Here is a 10,000-nt window from a genome sequence, read left to right on the forward strand (position 1 = left end):
ACAGGGACAATACTTTTTAATTCTACTCAAACTCCATTAAGCTCCAATTACCTGTTATTTATCTAAAATGTGTTAACATTCAATGGATACATAAATATACAGAAAACCAGTGAGTAATTATGTTAGAAATATTAACAAATATGTTAGAAATATTAACAAATATGTTAGAAATATTAACAAATATGTTAGAAATATTAACGAAAGAAAATGACTAAATAAGAAAAATTAATAACCAGATATAATGTAACAGTTGGATAAATGGAAGAGATATGAGAAAAAATGGTATAAAGACTGGAAAAGCTCAAATTAGAAAGAAAAGATAAAATATTGGAAATAGAAAATTCAAGAAAAAATAAACAAGAAAGATAAAACAGGAAATATGGAATAAAACACCAAATCACAAATACAAGAATAATCATAAACAACAAAATCAACAGATCAAATCTCTTACAATATAAAAAAAAAGATTTTTTGGGGTAAATGCCAATAACAAAAAAAAAATAAATATAATAATAACGATACAAATAAAGTGTCTATCACAGCGTAGATTGAACGCAGAGCGCGGAGCAAACCCGAAATGTTTTATATGTTTTATCTCGGCTAATTATTAATTATCTCGAGTTCCCGGAGAACAAAAGTAATTCAGCGAAAGAACAACTCTCTTGATTACTTCTCATGAAACCAGAGATTATTTTCCTCGACTTTTTTATTAGTTTGTGGTACTCGCTGGGGAGATGTAATCCTGCCCCCATGCCGAAATTGGATTAATTTGGATTATTTGGATGGATTACTCAAGATTTCCTTTTCTCTCTCTCTCTCTCTCTCTCTCTCTCTCTCTCTCTCTCTCTCTCTCTCTCTCTCTCTCTCTCTCTCTCTCTATATATATATATATATATATATATATATATATATATATCAGTTTTAAAAAAACAAATAATTCTTTTACCCAGATAATTTACCAGTTGAAGAGACCAACGATACACATTACCAATTACGATTTTATCCCTGCAAGGCATTTACGAAAGGCAAAGAGAGAGAGAGAGAGAGAGTTTTATAAATTCCATCTATAACATCAGTTACAAATAGATTAGGGAAACAAATCTTAAATTTGTCCGACTTTAAATCCTTATCACTTTATTTCTTTACTTTTCTTTAGTTCTTTTCTCATATAGTTTTTTTTAGGATTTTTCTTTCCAAGGATATGAGGTGTATATCTCTTGGGAGGAAATCCTTAATGTTATTCATAGCTGAGGCTGTTTTGTAGCTCTCGCTCTCTCTCTCTCTCTCTCTCTCTCTCTCTCTCTCTCTCTCTCTCTCTCTCTCTCTCTCAATACTTTAATATTATAATATATATACATCATCCAAAGAGAGCTCTCTCTCTCTCTCTCTCTCTCTCTCTCTCTCCCTCTCCTCTCTCTCTCTCTCTCTCTCTCTCTCTCTCTCTTGTACAGCTATTGGGGTACACCAAAGTATGTATGTTTAATAATCATCAAACTTGACTTTATTCTTATTTTCAAATGCCATAGAATCTTGCTACACTACAAACTCATTTTTAGATGATTTTTTTGACGAACTTCGAAGTTTGAAAATTCTGTCCTTTTGAAATAAAACTTTAATTCAGCCGTGTTATAAGAAATTCCCTCGGGTGATCCTGGAGTTGCTTCACGCTATTCCAGGAATGTAGGCCAGGCTAAACTTGAAGAACTTTCACATTAAATACATTACAAGAGAATTATATTATTATTATTATTATTATTATTATTATTATTATTATTATCATTATTATTATTACTATTATCATTATTTGCTAAGCTACAACCCTAGTTGGAATAGCCGGATGCTATAACCCCAGGGGCTCCAACAGAGAAAATAGCCCAGTGAGGAAAGGAAGCATCGAAAAATAAAATATTTCAGGAACAGTAACATTAAAATAAACATTTCCTTTATAAACTATAAAAAATCTAACAAAACTAGATGAAGAGAAATAAGATAGAATAGTGTGCCTGAGTGTACCCTTATACAAGAGAACTCTCATCCAAGATAGTGGAAGACCATGGTACAGAGGCTATGGCACTACCCATGACTAGAGAACAATGGTTTGATTCTGGAGTGTCCTTTTAAAGGAATCTGACATATGATAGGGTAGTAATATTCTAAAATCACTTTTGAATAAATACGATGATGATGATAAAGATGATGGATGGTCAATGGTTTTACGTTAAAGAAAAGTGTTATGAACTTAATGATGGTTAGAGGGATATCTGGATATATAGATAATAATCAAGATGATATAGTATACCTGGATATATGGATATCAATCAAGATGACATAGTGCATCTGGATATATGGATACCAATCAAGATGACATAGTGCATCTGGATATATGGATACCAATGAAGATGATATAGTGTATCTGGATATATGGATACCAATCAAGATGACATAGTGCATCTGGATATAGGGATATCAATCAAGATGATATAGTGTATCTGGATATATGGATATCAATCAAGATGATATTGTGTATCTGGATATATGGATACCAATCAAGATGACATAGTGCATCTGGATATATGGATACCAATCAAGATGATATAGTGTATCTGGATTTATGGATACCAATCAAGATGACATAGTGTATCTGGATATATGGATACCAATCAAGATGATATAGTGCATCTGGATATATGGATACCAATCAAGATGACATAGTGCATCTGGATATAGGGATATCAATCAAGATGATATAGTGCATCTGGATATATGGATACCAATCAAGATGACATAGTACATCTGGATATATAGATACCAATCAAGAGGACATAGTGCATCTGGATATATGGATACCAATCAAGATGACATAGTGCATCTGGATATATAGATACCAATCAAGATGACATAGTGCATCTGGATATATAGATACCAATCAAGATGACATAGTGCATCTGGCTATATGGATACCAATCAAGATGATATAGTGTGCAGTATCCGCATATGTGGATACCGATCAAGAAGATATGGTGTACAGTATCTGAATACACGAATACTAATCAAACTGATAAATTATGTTGCAAAAAGATGTGTAAATTTATATGAAAGGATAACTCGAAAATATGTTGAGTGAAACCACTTGCCCTTAAGCCATACGCGAACTAAAGTAAAAACTGGATTTCAATGAAAAAGAAAAAACAAAATACCGAGAATACATGATGATATATGCTAACATTTTGCAGCCAGCACTTGTGCGGTTAACATGAGGAGTAGAGGAGACCTACTTACTTTCAAGTAACAACTCCAACTTGCATGCACGCACATACATACAGAGAGAGAGAGAGAGAGAGAGAGAGAGAGAGAGAGAGAGAGAGAGAGAGAGAGAGAGAGAGAGCTTTGTTCGTCCGTGGGGACCCCGAGGTCACAAACTTCCTCCTTGAGGCTCCGGTGAGCGTAACTTCTGGCCCACTCAGGAGATGATGCCACCCCACTCCACACCCCGACTCAAGTCCTCCTCGAGTGTCAGATGCTCTGTACTTCAAAGGGGGACATCCCCCCCCCCCTTTCCCTTCGCCGACCCCATCCTCATCTTCTTCCTCGAGGCCCAAGAGCTAAGGAGGAGGACCTCTGGGAGGGAAGAGTCCTGAGGATGGAGCTAGGGGAAGGGGTTGGCGGAGCTCGGTTTGAGGTAAGCAAGGATCCTCCGAGGACGCGGTGAGAACCTATTGTCTCCTATTCTCTCTTATATTTTCCCCTCTTCCTGGAATGTACATATTCACTTTGTGGTTTCCCTTCATTATAATTCATTCTACGAATATGATGCTGTGACGATTTCCGTGAAATAAAATTAGTCATTCATATTATATACATATCCGGGACAATGTATGTATATATATATATATATATATATATATATATATATATATATATATATATATATATATATATATATATATATATAGAGAGAGAGAGAGAGAGAGAGAGAGAGAGAGAGAGAGAGAGAGAGAGAGAGATAAATATACAGTGTAAATTTTTGGCCACAACAAAAAAAGTATCAATAACAAAAACAACAAAAGCTTACTAAAGTAATAATAATAATAATAATAATAATAATAATAATAATAATAATAATAATAATAACAATAAACTTGAATAAAAGTCCCCTTATACCACTTGCGACGTCTAAGAGAAAAGCAGTAGCAGTAAAATAGGGAGAAGGAGAGGACTATATGGAGGTGAAGCGAGACCACCAGGGAAGGTAATAAGGCCGTCAGGTTGGGGGGTGGGTGGGTTGAGGGTTACGGGGGGGGGGTTAAGGGAGTGTGCAACCTAAAGAACAGGGAAGTGACAACTCCCGGCAAACGCCCTCCCCAAAACTATACTTAGTCTTGCGTTTGATGACGAAGCAAAGAGAGTCGCCATCACTTGCGTGCTATTCCATTCGTGTCTTCGCGCTCCGAGGACCTCTCGCGGATCTGGAGGTTGTGCTCCGAGGAACGGAAATGTGGATGTATTTAGAGGTGTCGAAGGATTGTTGTTTTGGTGCGTGGGATGTCACAGTATTTACGGTCATCAGCGGTTTATTTCGAATCGAATTGTGTATTTGGAATGAAATAGATTGAATATACTGCGTAATTCAAGTTGTTAAAATAATTTTTTTTCCTCGAATTGCGTAATTGGAGTGAAATATATTGAATGTACAACTGAAAGTTGTATTAACATAATTGTGTTGGTTTTCATCTGGATCTGTGTAATTAAAATGAAACGGGTTAACTATACAACTTAAAGTTGTATAAACATAATTCTGTGTTTTTTTTTCATCTCGAATTGCGTAACTGGAACAAAATAGATTGTATATACGGCTTAATTTAAGTTATATTATAATATGCTAATGGAATGCAGAAACTTAACCGAGTGTTTTTGTAGATTAGAAAGATCAGTGGATTAATGTATTTATACTGAAGTGGTTAGAAAAAAAAATCTATTTACAATAAGTGCACAACTTTTAATTGAAAATGGAGTAACGTGGAATACGAGTCGTCAGTTGGATGCAAATCTTGCATAGCTTATAACAGGTAAAGTGAATCGAAGTTTATGCAGTGAAGTATTTTAATGAAGAAAGATATCTATAGAATAACCATATAAAGTGAGAGAAGGAAGTCTTTGAAAGGACTGTGAAAAAAGTTTGGTTTGCTTTACGTTGTATAAAGGGCTTAAATAGAATAGTAGTAAGCTAGATAAGGCAGATAGATTTTAAAAGAAATGCAAATTCTTTTAAGATATAAAAGCTATTCTGCTATAAATGTAGTAAACAGAATAGCCACCTTGAGAGAGAAAATAGAAAGTATATTTCACTTTACCTTAGAATATTGATAAAAGATAGAAAGTATATTTCCCTTTACCGTAGAATATTGATAAAAGACAGAAAGTATATTTCACTTTACCTTAGAATATTGATAAAAGATAAAGTACATTTCACTTTACCTTAAAATATTGATAAGAGATAGAAAGTATATTTCCCTTTACTGTAGAATATTGATAAAAAGATAGAAAGTATATTTCACTTTACCTTAGAATATTGATAAAAGATAGAAAGTATAATTCACTTTACCTTATAATATTGATAAAAGACAAAGTATATTTCACTTTACCTTAAAATATTGATAAAAGATAGAAGTATATTCCCTTTACCTTAGAATATTGATAAAAGACAAAGTACATTTCACTTTACCTTAGAATATTGATAAGAGATAGAAAGTATATTCCACTCTACCTTAGAAACTGATAAGATAAAAAGTATATTCCACTTTACCTTAGAATATTGATAAAAGATAAAGTACATTTCACTTTACCTTAAAATATTGATAAGAGATAGAAAGTATATTTCCCTTTACCTTAAAATATTGATAAAAGATAGAAAGTATATTTCACTTTACCTTAGAATATTGATAAAAGATAGAAGTATAATCCCTTTACCTTAGAATATTGATAAAAGATAGAAAGTATATTTCACTTTACCTTAGAATATTGATAAAAAGATAGAAAGTATATTTCACTTTACCTTATAATATTGATAAAAGACAAAGTATATTTCACTTTACCTTAGAATATTGATAAAAGATAGAAAGTATATTTCACTTTACCTTAGAATATTGATAAAAGACAGAAAGTTTATTTCACTTTACCTTAGAATATTGATAAAAGATAAAGTACATTTCACTTTACCTTAAAATATTGATAAGAGATAGAAAGTATATTTCCCTTTACCGTAGAATATTGATAAAAGACAGAAAGTATATTTCACTTTACCTTAGAATATTGTTAAAAGATAGAAAGTATATTTCCCTTTACCGTAGAATATTGATAAAAGACAGAAAGTATATTTCACTTTACCTTAGAATATTGATCAAAGATAGAAAGTATATTTCAGTTAACCTTTGGATATTGATAGAAGATAGAAAGCATATTTCAGTTAACCTTTGAAAATTGATAAAAGGTAGAAAGTATATTTCACTTTACCTTAGAATATTGATAAAAGATAAAAAGTAAAATTCACTTTACATTGGAATATTGATAAAAGGAAAAGCTATACAATGTCCGGGACACACAATCACTCACCACGGCTTACGTAAAATCGAAGTTTTGATTGTAGGTGAGCTTCGCTATTATCATAAACCCTGGCTCGTAACATTTTCTTTCTGTGTACACATTTAAAAGTCTGGCGCGAGAGTATAAAGCTGTTTTAAATGCTAAGTTACGATGCATTTATACGTTTGAACTTGTCCGCGCACGCGCGCGCTCTTGTGGCGGAAGGGAGAGGGGAGGGGTTGGAAGGGAGAGGAGAGGGGTTGGCATGTAGAGAGAAAGAGAAAGAGGAAGGATCGTACTGTTTATGTATGTGTAGCAACTAGGGAGAAAAAACGTTTCAAAGAGCAACAAAAAGAAAGTATATATAAAATTTCTATCCCCTTTTCCTATAGAGAGCATGGCATAATTAGATAGATGAAAAGATAGAAAGTACATTCCACCTTTTCCGTAAAGGGAGCAAGGCGTTATATATATATATATATATATATATATATATATATATATATATATATATATATATATATATATATATATATATATATATATATATATATATATATATATATATATATATATATATATATATATATATGTATATATATACATATATATGCATATATATATATATGCATATATATATATGCATATATATATATATATATATATATATATATATATATCATAGATAGAAAGATAGATAGATAGATAGATGGATAGACAGACAGAAAAGATATATAGCTTTTTTCTGTACAGAGAGCAAGACAATTAGATATACTATATTTATAAATAGACAAAAAATATATATACCTTTTTTTCTATACAGAGAGCCAGACATAATTAGATTTATAGATAGATAGAAAGTCTATACCCCCTTGTTTCCCTACGGGCGTAAAACAAACTCCGAAACGTCACCTTTATCCCAGAGATGGGAAACCTGCCTAAATATTTGTCGCAACTAAACGCAACCCAAGTCAAATACTTCCTCTTCTTTGACGCACTTACTCCCTTGTTTATTTGTTTGCTTGTCAACAACAATACAATGCTTGGGCGCAGCTCGCTTCCGGGAGATCAACATGGTCAATTATCCTTTTATCTATATGGTTAGTGAGATCGACTTTAAAACTCTTTCTCTCTCTCTCTCTACTTTAAATTTCCTCGTGGTTTAAAGGTGCCTCACTTGCATCATTCGTGAGGAGACCTCTGGACTGACCCCGTTGGGAAAGGTGTGATTTGGGTCGGGCTTATTCGTTGAATATCAAATTGCCTCTGTTGACTTCTGCTGAGAGTTGGATACACAGAACTGGGAGCAGAAAACGAATGATTCAAAAGGTTTCATAGCACACAGATACACATATGTATATATACACATACACACATACTATATATGCATATTTTATGTATACATATATGTTTATAAATATTAAGAGTGAATGTATATATATATATATATATATATATATATATATGCATACAAATATAGTATATATATGTATATATATACATACATGCAAAAACAGTATATATACACATATAAATATATATATATATATATATATATATATATATATATATATATATATATGTATATACTGTATATATACACACACATTTATGTACGTACATACGTATACCGTATATATGTATATGCAAATATAATTACATGCAATGTTAGCGTATATGTACATGCACTGTATGTATGTATGTATGTATATATATGTGTATATATATATATATATATATATATATATATATATATATATATATATATATATATATATATATATATATATATACATACATACATACACAATCATTCTAACAGTAAAAAATACAAAATTAACCTCTACAAACGAACCTCCAAATAAAATACACATATTAAGCAGACTCCTACTTTCTCTATATCACAGCAAAAGAAACGCATTTATCCTTCCTATGTAACCTATCACCACCCAATAACAAGAGAAGAAACGCACAAACACACAAACAAACACAAACATCACATCAACGATGTCAGTTTGGTTATATGAGTCATCACTCGCTCCCTAACGTCAACGGGTAGCGTGAGTGACAACAGCTGATTTTTTTTTTTTTCAGGGTTTTATGCCTTGATGATGCTAACATTTCCTTTGATTATTTCTCTTACTTTCTTAACATTGACTTTTTATTCTATTCTTTCTTTCTTTTTCGTTCTTAAAGTTCACCTTTTATTCAATTCATCTTCTATTTCCTTTTTTATTTTTTTTAAAGGATGCTTACATTTCTTTCTTTCTTTCTCTTACTTTCTTAACATTCACTTTTTATTCTATTTATCTTTTAATTTCAGTTCGTTATTTTTTTTCAAAGGATGCTTACATATTCTTTCTTTCTCTCTTTTTCTCGTTCTTAAAATTAGTCTTTTCTTCAATATATCTTTTACTTCCTTTGATCCATTTTTCTACTTTTCAAACGATGCTTACAATTTCTTTATTTTTTTCCCTTTCTTTCTTAACATTTACCTTTTTAATCATTTTATCTTTTATTTCTTTTGTTAATTTTTTTTTATTTTTTAAACAATTCTTACATTTTATTTTTCACTCTTTCTTTCCATTCAACTTTTCTTCAATTAAACTTTTATTTCCCTTGTTCAACACTTCTATATTTTCTTACTTTCTTAACATTCACATTTTCTTCAATTTATCTTTTACTTCCCTTGCTCATTTTTTATATTTCCTTTCTTTCTTAAGAATTACATTTCATGAGTTATTTTTCACTTCCCTTATTTAATTCTACATTTTTTAGGCTTACGTGTCGAACTATCTAAAATTTTATATTCGTTTTCAAGGATATATGCTTTAACAAATGCTATCATTTTCGTTCTTTCTCCATCTTTCTTCCTTAACATTTACCTTTTATTCAATTTTTCTCTTATTTTATTTGATTCTTTATTTTTTCATGGCTGCATCTCGAACTGTCTATAATTTTCTATTCAAATTTCGTTCAAAGTTTTGCTCAATATATTTTTCATCGTTTTTCTTTTTAGTTTTTTGTTTTGATTTCTGCTTAGTTACACGATCCAATTTATTAATGTTTTGATCTCTTTATTAATCTCTGGCATCGTTTCATACTGTGATTTTTATACTATATATATATATATACATATATATATATATATATATATATATATATATATATATATATATATATATATATATATATATATATATATGTATGTATATGTGTGTGCGTGTGTCAAAATATAAATATATATATATATATATGTATATATATATATATATATATAAATATATGTAAGTATATATATACTTACATTTATATTTATATGCATATATTTAGTGTATGTATATATATATATATATATATATATATATATATATATATATATATATATATATATATACAGTATATATATACATATATATAT

Source organism: Palaemon carinicauda, chromosome 24 (genome assembly GCF_036898095.1).
Source record: "Palaemon carinicauda isolate YSFRI2023 chromosome 24, ASM3689809v2, whole genome shotgun sequence".
NCBI lineage: Eukaryota > Metazoa > Arthropoda > Malacostraca > Decapoda > Palaemonidae > Palaemon > Palaemon carinicauda.